Raw genomic sequence first — 17,141 nt, forward strand, 5'->3', positions numbered from 1 at the left:
CCCCCCCCCCCCCCCCCCCCCCCCGCCAACAGCTTCCCCTATTAACATCTGCATTAGTATGGTGTGTTCATTAAATTGATGAGCCAATGTTGATCTACTTTTACTACGTAAAGTCCCTAGTTTACATTAGGGTTCATTCTTTGTGTTGTACAGTAGAGAGTGCAGGAGTGCGTGCATAGACTGGGTTTTGACAAGTACATAAATCTATTATGCTATTATCAGAATATTTTCTGAAAACACCTTGTGCTCCACTGTTCATTTCCTCCCTTTCCCCAAATCCCTTACAATCACTGGTATTTTTACCGTCCCCATAGTTTTGCCTTTTTCAGAATGTCATATAGTTGGAACCATAGAGGATGTGGCCTTTACAGCTTGGATTTTTCACTTAGCAGTAGGTGTTTAGGGTTACTCCATGTCATTTCATAGCATGATAGCTCATTTCTTTTTATTATTGAATAATATTCCATTGTCTAGATGTACCAGTTTGTTTACTGTTTCACTTACTGAAGGTCAACCTGGGGTGCCTGGGTGCCTCAGGTGGTAAGTGTCTGTCTGTTGATTTCGGCACAGGTTGTGGCCTCGCGGTTCATGGGATGGAGCCCTGTGTTGTGCTCTGTGCTGACAGCGCAGAGCCTGCTTGGGATTCTCTCTGTCTCCCTCTACCCCTCCCCCACCCACACTTGCTTTCTCTCAATTAATAAACTTAAAAGTCATCTTAATTTCTTCTGGGTTTTGGTAATTATCCAAAAAAGCTGCTATAAACATTTGTGTCCACATTTGTGTGGCAGAAGTTTTCAGCTCATTTTCGTAAATACCAAGGAACATAATAGCTGGATCATAGGGTAAGAGTATGTTTTTAGTTTTGTAAGAAACTGCCTTACTGTCTTACAAAGTGACTGTACCATTTTGCAGCAGTGAATGAGAGTTCTTTTTGTTCATGTCCTCACCAGAATTTGGTGGTATCTGTGTTTTAAATTTTGGCCATTCTAATCTGTAGTGGTATCACATTGTTTTAAATTGCAGTTCCCGAAAGTCATAGAACATTCATATTTTTATAAGTTTAGCTGTGAGATGATGATGTGAGTCAGAGTCAGAAGCTTAACCGACTGAGCTAACCCAGATGATCTCTTGCCCATTTTTAAATTAGGTTGTTCTCTTTTTGTTGAAATTTAAGTGGTTTTTAAAATATATTTTGTAGGGGTGCCTGGGTGGCTCAGTTGGTTGAGCATCCGACTTCAGCTCAGGTCATGATCTCGCGGTTTGTGAGTTCGAGCCCCATGTTGGGCTCTGTGCTGACAGCTTGGAGCCTGGGGCCTGCTTCAGATTCTGTGTCTCTCTCTCTGCCCCTCCCTCACTCACACTCTGTCTCTCTCTCCTTCAAAATAAATAAACATTGAAAAAAAATTAAAAAAAAATAAATAAAATATATTTTGTATACTAGACCTTTATCAGATAAATATTTTGCAAATATTTTCTCCCAGTCCATGACTTGTCTTTTTATTCTCTTAACAGCCTTTTACAGAACAAAAGTTTTTAATTTTAATGAAGTCCAACCTGTCCTTTTCTTTCACGGATCATGGTTTTGATGTTGTAACTAAAAAGTTATGAAGCCTAGGTTGTCATCATGAAGTCACCTAGATTTTCTCCTATGTTATGTTTTGGAATTTTATAGCTTTGTATTTCACATTTAGGTCTGATTCGTTTTGAGTGAATTTTTGCAAAAGATGTGAGGTCTGTGTCAACTTTTATTTTTTTGGCATGTGAATATCCAGTTGCTCCAACACCGTTGGTTGAAAAGACTGTCCTTTTCTCCATCCAATTGCTTTCGATCCTTTGTCAAAGATCAGTTGACTCTCTTTGTATGGTTATTTTTGGCCTCTATTCTGTTCTGTTCCATTGATTTATTTGTGTACTCTTTCACCAATATCACTCTGTCCTGATTATTGATTGTAGCTTTGTATTAAGTCCTGAAGTCATGTAGTGTCAGTCCTTCAGGAGAACTTAACCCTTTTTTAATTGAGTTGTCTTTATTGTTGAGTTGCAAAATTTCTTTATATATTTTGGATACTAAACCCTTTCAGATATATAATATATAATTATTTTCTGTAATTTTTTTGGTGTTATTTTCACTTTCTTGATGGTGTCCTTTGAAGCACATTAGGTTTTAATTTTGATGAAGCCCGATGTATCTTTTTTCTTTGGTTCCCTATGACTTGGGTATATCGTATCTAAGAATCCATTGCCTAAATCAAGATCGTATTTACTCTGTAACTTCTAAAAATTTTATACATTTAGGTCTTCATCCATTTTTAGTTAATTTTTATATATGGTGTGAAGAAGGGGTCCAACTTCACCTTTTTGCATGTGAATATCCATTTGTCCTAGTACCATTTGTTGAAACCTATTTCCCTCCAAGTATTCTGTCCCTGAAAAGAAAGTGATTACTAAGTTTCATCAGTCAGGTCCTATGGACTACTTAGTTATTTGTCATCTTGGGCCCTTATTAAATATGATAATTTACAGCAGCCTCTAGCCCCTTTAGACTTCACTGTATTGTTTAGAAGAGGGGTCTGCAAACTGTTTTGTAAAGGAGCAGATAATATTTTAGGCTTTGTAGGTCATAGGATTACTGTCACAGCTATTTAATTCTGATATTACAACATGAAAGCAGCTATGGATAATTTATAAATAGAGGACTGTGACTGTTCCAGTAAAACTGCAAAACCAGGCAACAGGCTACTATTTGCTGATCCCTTGTTTAGATGGTTCTGGAGTCGTGAGGTCTTCAGTGTGGCTTATTTTTCTGCAAGACATCTGGGATTTTTCTATAAATGCTACAAGGGCTGCCATGCCCAATCCTGGTTGAGATTCTACCTACTAGCATGATACAGAAATCTCATGGAGTGTGTTTACTTTTGACTGCCTTATCTACCGCATGCAAGGAGGTTGCCTTAAGGATTCTGTGCTTCGTCACAACTACTATAATTTTGGGTATCTAGTTCAACAAAGTTTTGTTGAACACACAGTATGTGCCAGGATCAGTGCTGTATATTTTGGCCACATAGTCAAGCCTCAAGCTGCATATTGCCTACAAGATACTAACCTGTCTGTTTCCTCTCTGATCTATTGTGTACCCTGCCTGTGCTTAATATCCTAAAGTACTTTTTCTTTACATCATATCATCAGCTCAAAAATTGGAAGTCTTTCTATAGCACTGAGAATAAAAATTCTGTAGTGACATCAACAAAATGGAGGGCTAGGAAGCTCTCGTTCTCCCACAGAGACCATGAAAACAACCAAAATCCAGCTAAAATGAGCTTATGGGAGCTCAGGAAAACAGTCACATCTACAGTAACCAAGTGAATGTCAGATCAAGAAAAAGCTACATTCAAAATGGTAAGAAAATTCATGAAAGTTTTGCTTACCCTTGTCCCTCCACCTCTGGGCAATCTCAATCTGGCAGTGGCAGCAGCCCATTTTCCAACACCCTCCCTCCCCCACCTTAAACTGAAGGGAACAGAACAAATCTTACTTGCAATGTTCTAACTTGTCTGGGGGCTGCCTAAAGGACTAGTTTCTTTTCCCCATAATTGGAGTTCTGCAAAGGAAACGTGGCAGAAAGTGGCAGGAACTGCTCATAACATCTCTAGAAAGACTATGATTCACAGACATCTGGGGCAAGACATTGAAGGTGGAGACGCGATAGATAATCTGAGGCCCCAAGGAGAAATTGGAGTGAAACTGGGAAATGAAGACATAAAAGCAGCATGTATAGGGAGGAGCTGTAAACAGGTACACAAATCCAGGAGAGATGCAGGCTAAAACACCTGAAGACTTAGTTTTCTCCTTTGATCCCGAAGCTCAGAACATATCCTACTAATTAGTAAAAGAATACACTGGTCTGCAAAGACTGGGAGAAGTGGCTGTTTTTCACCTGCCCAATTTTCTACCAAAGAAAGTAAACACAAGAAGCAGGATAACCTGCGCCTATTCAAAAGAAGAAAATGAAGGGGCAGGAATCTTCCCTGAAGAAATGCAGGCATCAGAATTATTAGATAAAGGCTTTAAAATAACTGTGAAATATGCTCAAGCGGTTAAAATGAACAAAAAAACTAAAGGAAGTTAGGAAAACAGTAAATCAATAAAATGAGAACAGTAACAAAGAGAAATTATAAAAAGGATCCAAACAAACTTTGGAGCTGAAAAACAATAATAGGAAATTTCATTGTAAGGGTCAACAACAGATTTGAGCAGACAGAAGAATCAGCAAACTTGAAAGTAGCACAGTTGAAATTACCTTGTCTGAGGAGCAAAAAGAAAAAGAATGAAGAAACAAACACCTTGAGGGACTTAGGGAATGTCTTCAAAAGGACAAATATCAACATATAAGAGCACGACAAGAGAGACAAAGAGAAAGAGATTATATGAAGAAATAACAGCCAAAAATTACCCAAATTTGAAGAAAGGCAATGTAAGGAGCAAAAATTTAAATTCCCAAGTAGGAGAAACCTCAAAAGACCCACAGCAAGACACATTAAAATCAAACCATAGGAAGACAGAAAACGGAATGGAAACCAGCAAGAGAAAGGTGGTCTGTCGCCTACAGAGACCCTCAACAATATTATCAGCCACTTTCTTAGCAGAAACCTTCGAGGCCAGAAGAGAATGGGACAATGTCTTTAAAGTGTTGAGAGAAAAAAACCCCAATGTGAATTCTATACCTGGCAAAATTGTCCATCAAAACAAGAGAGACCCACCTCACACCCATTAGGATGGCTTCTATCAAACCAAACAGAAAATAACAAGTGTGGAGAAATTGGAACCCTCGTGCACTGTTGATGGGAATGTAAAATGGCTTAGCAGTCCAAAAACAGCAAGACACATCCTCAGAAAATTAAACAGTATTACCATATGATCCAGCAATTTTCCACCTCTGGGTATATACTCAAAGAATTAAAAGCAAGCTCTCAAAGACATATTTGTACACCCATGTTCATAGCAGCATTATTCACAATTCCCTAATCAAGGAAGCAAACCAAGTGTCCATTGGCAGATTAATGGGTAAACAAAATGTGGTATACACACTCAATGAAATACTAGTCAGCTTTAAAAAGGAAGAAAAATCTAACACATGGTACAACATGGATGAATCTTGAGGCTATTATGCTAAGTGAAATAAACCAGTCACAAAAAAAATACTGCATGGTTCTACTTATATGAGATACCTAGAATATAGCCAAACTCATGAACACAAAAGTAGAACGGTAGTTGTCACGGACTGAGGGGAGGAAATGATGGGTTACTGTTGTATAATGGGCTTACAGTTTCAGTTTTGCAAGATGAAAAGAGTTCTGGAAATAGGTTGCACAATAATGTGAATATATTAACACTAATGAGCTGTACACTTAAAGTGGTGAAGATAGCAAATTTTATATTTTTATCACAATTTAAAAATATTTTGGGAGGTGCCTGGGTGGCTCAGTCAGTTGAGTGACCAACTCTTGGTTTCAACAAAGGTCATGAGTTCATGTTTCATGGGTTCAAGCCCCGCATCATGCTCTGTACTGATGGTGCAGAGCCTGCTGGGGATTCTCTCCCCCTCTCTCTGTTCCTCCCCCTCTCATGTTCTCTCAAAATAAATAAACATTAAAAAAATATTTTTAATGAGGGAGAAATTAAGACTTTCCTAGATAGACAAAAGCTGAAGGAGTTTATTACCACTAGATCTGACCTACAAGAAATTCTCAGGAAAGAACTTTAGGTTGAAATGAGAGGACTCTGGGTAGTAATTCAACATCATATGAAGATATAAAGCTCTCCAGCAAAGGTAAATACATGGGCAAATATAAAAACCAGTATTGTAATTTTGGTTTATAATTTTGTTTTTTATTCTTTTATAGGATTTAAAAGAGAAAAGCATAAAAAATCATAAGCCTATGTTAAAAGGTGCCCATTATACAAAGATGTAATTTGTGACATCAGTAACATAAAGTGTGGAGAGGGGTAGAGGTAGAGCGGTAAAAGTGGTTTTGTTTGTGATTAAAAAAAATGTTTTAAATGTTTGTTCATTTTTGAGAGAGACAGAGAGAGACAGAGCATGAATGGGGAAGGAGCACAGGAAGAAAGGGAGACACAGGATCCAAAGCAGGTACCAGGCTCTAAGCTCAGCCCGACTCGGGGCTTGAACTCACAAACTGAGCTGAGCTGAAGTCTGATGCTTAACCAACTGAGCCATCCAGGTGCCCCCTCCACCTTTTTCTTTTAAAATTTTTAACAATTTATTTTTGAGAGACAGAGACAGATCAAGAGCAGGGGAGGGGCACAGAGAGAAAGGGAGACACAGGATCCAAAGCAGTGGTTTGTGATTTAAATTTGTATCAATGAAAATAGATTCTTATAACATTAGGATGTTATGTATAATCCCCACGATAACCACAAGTAAAATATTTCAAAACTACACAAAAGGAAATGAGAAAGGAATTAAAATATGTCACAAAAACAATAAAAATTGGGGCGCCTGGGTGGCTCAGCCGGTTGAGCATCCGACTTCAGCCCAGGTCATGATCCCAGGCTTCGCGGGTTTGAGCCCCATGTCGGGCTCTGTGCTGACCGGCTCTGTGGTTCAGATTCTGTGTCTGTCTCTCTCTCTGCCCCTCCCCTACTCTGTCTCTTGGTCTCCCAAAAATAAATAAACATTAAAAAAAAATTTTTTTAAAACAGTAAAAGTCAACTAAACAAAAAGGAAGGTGGCAATTAAAGAAATGAGGGACAAAAAAAGCTATTAGACATACAGAAACAAACAACAAAAGGGCAAAAGTAAGTTCTTCCCTATCAGCAATCACTTTATTTTTTAATTAATTAATTTATTTACTGTTTAATTTACATCCAAGTTAGCATACAGTGCAGCAATGATTTCAGGAGTATATTCCTTAATGCCCCTTACCCATGTAGCCTCCCCACCACAACCCCTCCAGCAACCTCTGTTCTCTATATTTAAGAGTCTCTTATATTTTGTTCCCCTCCCTGTTTTTATATTATTTTTGCTCCCCGTCCCTTATGTTCATTTGTTTAGTATCTTAGGTTCCTCATATGAGTGACATCATATGATATTTGTCTTTCTTTGACCATTTTCGCTTAACATGATACCCTCTGGTTCTATCCATGTAGTTGCAAATGGCAAGATTTCATTCTTTTTGATCACAGAGTAATACTGCATTATATATATATATATATATATATATATATACCACATCTTCTTTATCCATTCATCCATCGATGGACATTTAGGCTCTTTCCATACTTCGGCTATTGTCGATAGTGCTGCTATAAACATAGGGGTGAATGTACCCCTTCTAAACAGCACACCCGTATCCCTTGGATAAATACCTAGTAGTGCAATGGCTGGGTCATGGGATGGTTCTATTTTTAATTTTTTGAGGAACCTCCATACTGTTTTCCAGAGTGGCTGCACCAGTTTGCATTCCCGCCAGCAGTTATCAGCAATTACTTTAAATGTAAACAGATTAAACTCCTTGACTTAAAGGCACAATTTGACAGAATAGATTTTTAAAGCATGATTCAACTGTTCAGCGCTGTTTCCAAGTGACTCCCTTTAGATCTAAGGACACAAATAGAGTAAAAATGAAAGGATAGGAAAAGATATTTCATGCAAATAGTAACCAAACAAGAGCAGTAGTGAACATACTGATATAAGACAAAATAAACTTTACATTTTTAAAAGATTATAAAAGACAAAGATATATTAATAAAAGATTCAATACAGCAAGAAGATATAACAATTAAAAACATGTATGTACTTAATAACAAAACATCAAAATATTTGAAGCAAAACTGACAGAATTGAAGAGAGAAATAGATAGCTCTAGAGTAATAGTCGGTGATTTCAGTGCCACTTTCTTTTTCTTTTATTTTTTAAAATTTACATCTAAATTAGCATATAGTGCAACAATGATTTCAGGAGTAGATTCCTTAGTGCCCCTTACCCATTTAGCCCATCCCCCCTCCCACAACCCCTCCCGTAACCCTCAGTTTGTTCTCCATATTTATGAGTCTCTTCTGTTCTGTCCCCCTCCCTGTTTTTATATTATTTTTATTTCCCTTCCCTTATGTTCATCTGTTTTGTCTCTTTAAAAAAATTTTTTTTTTAATATGTATTCATTTTTGAGAGAGAGAGACAGGGTGTGAGTGGGGAAGGGGCAGAGAGAGAGGGAGACACAGAATCTGAAGCAGGCTCCAGGCTCTGAGCTGTCAGCACAGAGTCCGACATGGGGCTGGAACCCACGGAATGCAAGATCATGACCTGAGCTGAAGTCGGATGCTTAACTGACTGAGCCACCCAGGCGTCCCCATCTGTTTTGTCTCTTAAAGTCCTCATGTGAGTGAAGTCATATGATTTTTGTCTTTCTCTGACTGACTAATTTCACTTAGCATAACACCCTCCAGTTCCATCCACATAGTTGCAAATGGCAAGATTTCATTCTTTTAGATTTCCAAGTAATACTCCATTGTGTGTGTGTGTGTATATATATATATATATCACATCTTCTTTATCCATTCATCCATCGATGGACATGTGGGCTCTTTCCATACTTTGGCTACTGTCGATAGTGCTGCTATAAACATGGGGGTGCATGTGTCCCTTTGAAACAGCACACCTGTATCCCATGGATAAATGCCTAGTAGTGCAGTTGCTGTGTCGTAGGGTAGTTCTATTTTTAGTTTTTTGAGGAACCTCCATACTGTTTTCCAGAGTGGCTGCAGCAGCTTGCATTCCCATCAGTACCACTTTCAATAATGATAGAACCCCAGACAGAATCAATAAGGAAATAAAGGACCTGAACAATACTATAAGCCAGTTGAACATAGCAGACATGTAGACACTACCAACAGGAGCAGAATACATAATTTTTTCAAGTACACATGGAGCATTCTCTAGTAAACACCATAGGTTAGATAGGCCACAAGACAAGTCTTAATACATTTTTAAAACTACTGAAATTATATAAAGTATGTTGTCCTATTACAATGGAATGAAATTAGAAATCAACAGAAGGAGAACTGAAAAATTCTCAATTATGTAGAAATTAAATAACACAGTCTTTAAAAACCAATTGGTCAGGGCGCTTGGGTGGCTCAGTCGGTTAAGCGTCTGACTTCAGCTCAGGTCATCATCTCGCGGTTGGTGGTGTTGAGCCGCATCAGGCTCTGTGCTGACAGCTCAGAGCCTGCTTGGGTTTTCCTCCCTCTCTCTCTGCCCCTCTGCCAGTCATTCTCTATCTCTCTCTCAAACTAAATAAAAATAAACTTAAAAAAATAAAATCCTTAAAAAAGACGTTATACTAAGTGAAATAAGCCAGAAACAAAAGGACAACTGTTACATTATTCCACTTATACGGGATACTTGAACAGCCAAATTTGTAGAGGTAAAAAGTAGAGTGGTAGGGGCCAGGGGCTGGGCAGAGAGGGAAATGGGGAGTTAACTATTTCATGGGTACAGAATTTATTTGGGGAAGATGAAAAAGTTCTGGAGATGATGGTGGTGAATGTACTTAATGCCACTGACCTGTACGCTTAAAAATAGTGAAAATGGTAAATTTATGTTATGTGTATTTTACCCCAGTAAAAACATTTTTTTAGAAAACCAGGGTATGGAAGACAGAAGAAACAGATATGTTAACAAGAAATATTGGTGTAGTTAAAACTGAGCACCACTTTGGCTCTGAGCCTCTTGGAACCAAGAGAAAAGATGTATTGCTCTCACAGTGCCAAGAATGTGCTGAATGGTTCAGTAGTTTAATGGAAACTATTGCACTGGTTCAAGTTATAGCAGCTAAAATTCTGAACTATATACACGCATAAGTAGATCATGATAGTAGAAAGTTAAATATTGAATACAAAAATACATAGACCAAAATTCAGAGATTATGATTCTTTGGTTAATAGAGGAAACAAGGATTTTTAGAAAGTAATATGTATTCAGAATCTTCATTTTCTGTCCTATAGATTAGTGATTTTTACACTGTATTCTATTCAACCCTTAAATTACTAAGAACTTTAGAAGCCAATTCCTGGATCTCAAGATCAGACAAAAGAGTAGGATTGTAATAGGCACCCTTTCCAATACAATCAGACCAATCATGCTTCAGATTTCCTCCAGAATAGGGTCATATTACTGTAGTTACATGTTGAAAACCACTTAAGAGAATATATCCTTGAATTAAGATTGAAATCTTATTACTTAGGAGTATAAAGCTCAATATTTTGTTTGTTTTTAGAATATCAGGTGTACTGTTTGCCTAAATAATATTAAAAAGTAAAACTGTATATTAATATGCAATGCATGCATGTCTTTGAAAAACATTAAAGGTATTTTATTTTGCTACTGTGACCAAGGGAAATTAAGATTTAGAAAAATATAGATTGTAGTATCGTTCGTTCCAAAAATGGTTCTAGGCATATGAAATACAAAAATAATTTAGAGTATCTCTGTTTTTAAAGGCACTCATAGTCCACTGAGAGATAATATGCTGGCTCTTCTAATACTGCTTAATAAATACCAAGAGAAAGGAAAACATACTATGGAAACACATAACATGGAGATTGCTCCAGGAAAGAGGGAGTATCACAGAAATGTATGTAGAATAAATAAAACCTTTGAACTATCTCAAATGTTGAGTGGAAGTTAGCCATGTATTATGGGTTGAATTGTGTTCCCTACAAAAAACATATTTTGGCGTTCTAATATAGTACCTCAGAATGTGACCTTATTTTGGACATAGGGTTCTTTACATAGGTAATCAAATTAAAATGGAGTCATTAGGGTGGGTGCTAATCCAATACGCTGAAAGCTTTATAAAAGGGAAATTTGAACGCAGAGATACAAGTACAGAAAAGATCATGTGAAGAGACACATGTGGAAGATAGCCATGGACTGCGAAGCAGAGAGCTCTTAGAAGAAACCAACCCCCTTGACATCTGTAAATTGGTGAATGTAATTGATTTGGGACTTCTAGCCTCCAGAACTGTGAGACAATAAATTTGGTGTTAATTCTTTTTTAGCAAAAAGGATAAAAATCTAAGCATTTAACCCTAGCATTCTAGGTCATTCCACAATCTGTCTCTTGATAAAATTTCCAACTTTATTAGTCCCCTGCACAACTCTTCATTCCAGCTGAATGGCTTCACTCATTTATTTACTCAACAAGCTTTTGATGTCTACCATGCAAGGCTTAGAGCTGAGTAGTGAAGTATAACATGACTCTGACATCCAGAGTCTGTCTAAAGGAAGTTTTATATTCTAGGGGGAGAGATGCTAGATGACCAATTTCACAACTCACCATTTAATTATAGCTATGGTAAAAATTGGAAAAACAAAAAAAGGAAATAGAAGACCTGACCCAGTCTGGGAGAATCAGGGAAGTTTCTTGGAGAAAGTAATGTTTGGACTTGAAGGATGAGATAAGTTGGGCAGTAAAGGAAAGAACATTCCTTGAAGAGATGTTTGTGTTTTCCCGTCTCTATGGTTTGTGTACTACATGCTTTCTTCAAGAATCCAAATTCTAATTCAAAATTTGGCTCATATCCTCCCTTCTCCAGAAAGCCCTTCCTGATCATCTTTATGCTGAAGTATTCTCTCCTCGCTATAAACTGGATACGTTTGTTGGTTATTAGTTATAAGCCATGCATGGCTTTGTGATGGTTTCACAATTCTTGCCTGGCCCTGTTATATAAATTGAGAAGTCATCCTTGATTCCCGCCTCCATCCAGTTCACTAGCAAGTCACTTCTGTTTTAATTCTATGCAGAATTTTCTGAGAAGACAATGATTAGAGGAGTTGGTTTAAATAATCATAACTTCTTTCTATTGTAAAATAAAACACAGCTACAGCTACTAAAAAAAAAACCATATAAGTCATGTGAATTATAAGGGGATACATTATAAAGAGAACTTATAATTATGATTAATAGCTTAATGAATTCCAACAAGAACACCCTTATAACTAACACTCAGGTCAAGAAATAAAACTCTGCCAGTCACTCAGAAACCCTCCTTTCACCCTGTCCCAAATACAATTGCCTTCCTCCTGCATAAAGTGTCCACAATCCTGAACTTTACGGCAGCCACTTCACTGGCTTTCTTTACAGTTTTGTTACCCAAGTGTGCATCCCCCACCACAATAGTTTTCTCTTGCACTTTTGTTGTTTTTTTTAAACCTACCTTTTACGCTTCTTCATCTACAGGATCTCTCACCATGCCTTTCTTTTTCTTACAATCTCATGGCCAACATCCCAGTTTGTTTGACCTATAGAGTCCTGGATTTGCTGGTGGCATACTCATGGTGCAGTTGAGCTTGTGCCTCTGTCTTATGTTTTTCCAACCATTTAGCAACTGGGTCCAGAGACTTGGTCAGATTCAGGGTTGATCCCTTTGGCAAGACTCGAAGTGGTATCTTGTTCTTTCAGCAAGGGGCATTATAGTCTCTGCATTGTCTGTCTGTGATATTAGCAGCTGTTGATGCTCAGTGCCTGGATCTATTAATTTGCTGGGGGTTGCACGATGGTGGTATTCTAATTCTATCACTTTTTCTTTCTTTATGAAATGGAATGTTTTTATAACGAGATATTTTTCCTCATCTTCTATTGGTTACCCATTTGGGGGAAATATAATTACAAATCAGATCTCCTGCCAACACAGAAATTTCCTTCTACAAAATATAGGCAAGAGAGGAAATGGTTTCATTATTGAATAAGCATTTAACCAGACTGCAGTGCACATAATAGCAATCCATCAAGGAGACTGCAAAGAAAAATAAATCTGCTTGTATACAACCAGGCAAATAAAATCCATTACATACATGTTAATTGTCTTCATCAACAGGAAAAATAAAACTTCTCTCTTTATGACAAGCAGGATGTTACATTATGGAGGCAAGCACCTAGGCTTAAAATTCCAAAGAGACAAGTTCACATTTCAAGGAGATGGCCTCCAAGAAAGGCATTCCTGGTATGAGGTCTATTTAACTTTTTTAAAGAGTTACATATATCTCAGAGAGACAGAGAAAGCATTTATAATTTCAGGTTTTCTAAAAGAAAACGAAATGCTTTTCTTTTCCTAAAAGAAAAAGAAATGCTGAAAAGAAGGAAGAAGGGGAAGAAGGAAGGGGAACATTCTCTTCTTTAAGCACCAGGGGTTTAAAAAAAAATTTTTTTTTTTTTTTAGATTTTTGTTTACCCTACTCTAGGGTAGGGAAAGCAAGATACATGTTTGAATCTTTCCTTTTATTTACCTATTTTCAAAATAATGACTTGGCTCCTAAACATCCTCCAAAGGTGACCAGTTAGTTTTGTTTGTTTTAAGCACCATTACTAACCCAGGGGCTTAACCCATTATTGATGGGTTTCAATCTACACAATCATTATCCTTGGTGCGACTCAAATAGTCCTCTGGTCCACAGGGGCCTCTTCAAAGTTGGCTCCTGAGTTTCTCTGAGAGCTGCCTTGTGATCTGCTATGCGAAGAGTTCCAGGCTCATCTTGTACCTTCCCTACCCTTGAATCCTTTGTTTCTTCAAAAAGCCCTGGTTTCTTCTAGGGCAAAATGGTATTTCAAGATCATCTATGCAGTGCCACTGGATGGTCATTGTGTCTACCTCGCTTCTAGGCCTTTTCGGTCAACAAAGCTAGGAATTTAGATACAAGTTGTGTTGTAAAAGGGAGGTAAAATACACAAAATATATACATACACGAATATATTCATGCTAGGATGATATGTATATATGTACATCTTAAAAGATAACTTCTGAGTTCGTCCTGATGCTACTTCCACTTGAGATTCAGGCTTTTTACTTAAACTCTTCTTTAGGATAGAATTAGAATACCTCATAATTATTTATTTACTTTATGCACCTTAAATATATAACAATCTCAGAATAACAAAACTAACACTACCACTACCGATGTGATGACTGAAAATACTTAAATATGTTTTGTGTATATGCTTTCCCTTTTACCCTGCGTTATAATCATTCTATACACACATGACCGGAAGTATAACCGTCACTTCTTCTTTTAACCTTTATTTAGTATTAGTTCCACAGCTGACTATGCATCTCTATAATGCTCCTCACCATACCTTATGTTGACATTGCTCTAGTTTTGGTTATGCTATGTTCATACCTCTCATTTTGGTCATCTGAGACTGTTCTTTAGCAGATTCTTCAGTAAGAGTTCATGGAAACAATACGAATGTTGATAATAGTACATGCTCTTTACATTTAAAAGTGAGTTTTTCTGGGGTGTCTGGGTGGCTCAGCCAGTTAAGCTTCCAACTTTGGCTCAGGTCATGATCTCACGGCTCTTGAGTTCGAGCCCCAAGTTGGGCTCCGTGCTGCCAGCTCTGAGCCTGGAACCTGCTCCAGATTCTGTGTCTCCCTCTCTCTCTGCCCCTCCCCTACTCACACTCTGACTCTCTCTCTCTCTCCCTCATAAATAAATAAACATTAAAAAAATTTATAAAAGTCAGTTTTGCTGGATATAAAGTCCTTGGGTCACATTATCTTTTCCTTGAATATCTTAATCATTTTATTTTCTCCTATTCTTATCAAGTATTGCTCTTAAAAAGTCTAGCAATGTCCACATTTTGTTTCTCATATAAGCCACTTTTTTTTTTTTGCCCAGATGCCAAAGGATGTTTTTCTCCTGAAAGTCTAGTGAATTTATTTTTTTAGTTTATTTATTTGGAGAGAGAGAGAGAGAGAGAGAGAGAGAGAACAAATAGGGGAGGGGTAGAGAGAGAGAATTCCAAGCAGGCTCCACACTGAGCCACCCAGGTACCCTGAAAGCCTGGTGAATTTGTTAGTATGTCTCGACACTGGGTTTGGGTCAAGAATTCTTAGGTACATGGTGTGTGTGTGTGTGTGTCTGTGTGTGTGTGTGTAGTTTCAAATATCAATTCAGGAACATTTTCTTAAATTTTGTATTTTGCATAATGTCTTGATTTATGCATACTTTATATCAAGATACATACAGGGGCACCTGGGTGGCTCAGTTGATTAAGCATCCAACTCTTGATGTTGGCTCAGGTCATGATCTCATGGCTTGTGAGATCGAGTCCTGCACTGAGCTCTGCACTGAGTGCAGAGCCTGCTTGGGATTCTCTCTCTCCCTCTCTCTCTACCCCTCCCCCACTCTCTCTTTCTCTCTCTCTCTCTCTAAAAATAAATGAATAGACATTTTTAAGAAATTATAGGGATGCCTGGGTGGCTCAGTCGGTTAAGCGTCCCACTTTGGCTCAGGTCATGAACTCATGGTTTGTGGGTTGGAGCCCCACGTGGGGCTCTGCTAACAGCTCGGAATGTGGAGCCTGCTTTGGATTCTGTGTGTGTGTGTCTCTCTCTCTCTGTCCCTCTCCTGCTCATGCTCTGTCTGTCTGCCTCTCTCTCTCTCAAAAACAAACATTAAAAAAAATTTAATTATAGATACGTATCTTGATTTTTTATATTTTTCTTGATTTTTATATTTATTTACTTGGTTCATTTCTCTACTTCAGAGACTTCTATGTTCTTTTTTTTTTTAATTTTTTAAACCTTTGTTTATTATTGAGAGACAGAGAGACACAGAGCATGAGCAGGGGAGGGGCCAAGAGATGGAGAGACAGAATCTGAAGCAGCCTCCCGGCTCTGAGCTGTCAGCACAGAGCTGGATGCGGGGCTCGAACTCACAAACCGCGCACAAACCGCGAGGTCATGACCTGAGCCGAAGTTGGATGCTTAACCGACTGAGCCACCCAGGCGCCAGGAGACTTCTATGTTCTGTTTTGGCTCTTCTTTGCCTGTCCTACATATTTGTCATTTTCACTCAAACCATTTTGTTCTTTTCTGTCAGACTTCTTTACAATTAAAAATGATTATCCTCCCAGGGCATCTGGCTGGCTCTGTCAGTGGAGCACACAACTCTTGATCTCAGGATTGTGAGTTTGAGCCCCATGTTGGGTATAGAGATTACTTAAAAATAAAATCTTAGAAAAAAAATTGGGGGGTGGGGGCACCTGGGTGGCTCAGTTGGTTGAGCATCCGACTCTTGACTTCGGCTCAGGGCATGATCCCAGCGTCATGGGATTGGGATCTGTGTTGAGCACGGAGCCTGCTTAAAATTCTCTTTCTCTCAATCCAATCCTTCCCCGCTTGTGCACGCTCTATCTCTCTCTAAAATAAAAAAAGAAAGAAGAAAAAAAATTTTTTTACCATAAAAAAATTAAGAAAATGTTTTTCTCGGGGCGCCTGGGTGGCTCGGTCGGTTAAGCATCCGACTTCGGCTCAGGTCATGATCTCACGGTCCGTGAGTTCGAGCCCCACGTCGGGCTCTGGGCTGACCACTCAGAGCCTGGAGCCTGTTTCAGATTCTGTGTCTCCCTCTCTCTCTGCCCCTCCCCTGTTCATGCTCTGTCTCTCTCTGTCTCAAAAATAAATAAACGTTAAAATTAAAAAAAAAAAAAAGAAAAGAAAATGTTTTTCTCCCTTCTATTTCTCTTAAGACAATTTTTTATTGTGTTTATTTGCTCTTGTGTTTCTTCTAATTTACTTTTCATTTCCCCCCTTTGTTTCCAATTCTTTACTCATTTCTAGGATTTTCTAATTTGTTTTACTGTAGTTCTTTCTTGTGTTGTATCATTTTGTTAATAATTTTAGATAGCAGGTACCTGGGTGTCTCAGTCAGTTAAACATCCGACTTTTGATCTCAGCTCAGATCTTCTTCTCAGGGTCGTGAGTTCATGCCCCACATTGGGCTCCATGCTGGGCATGGGGCCTACTTTAAAAATTTTTGTTTTGTTTTGTTTTAAGCTGGTTTTAAAATAGCAGGTTACAGGGGCACCTGGCTGGCTCAGTTGGTAGAGCATGGAACTTTGATCTCAGGGTCATGAGTGTGAGCCTCACATTGGGCATAGAGTTTACTTAAAAAATAAAATAGTAGGTTACAATTTGAGCTGTTTTATGGGCAAAATGTTATTCTGCTCTTTTTCTTTTTTTAGTAATGACTTTGTATGAGATTTTATCTTTACCTTTTCTGTTTATTTTATGTGAGATTAGTTTTCTGGAGGTTTTAGAAAGAGTTGTGTGGTTCAGTA

The sequence above is a fragment of the Panthera uncia genome, chromosome E3 (assembly GCF_023721935.1).
Source record: "Panthera uncia isolate 11264 chromosome E3, Puncia_PCG_1.0, whole genome shotgun sequence".
NCBI classification, from domain to species: Eukaryota; Metazoa; Chordata; class Mammalia; order Carnivora; family Felidae; genus Panthera; species Panthera uncia.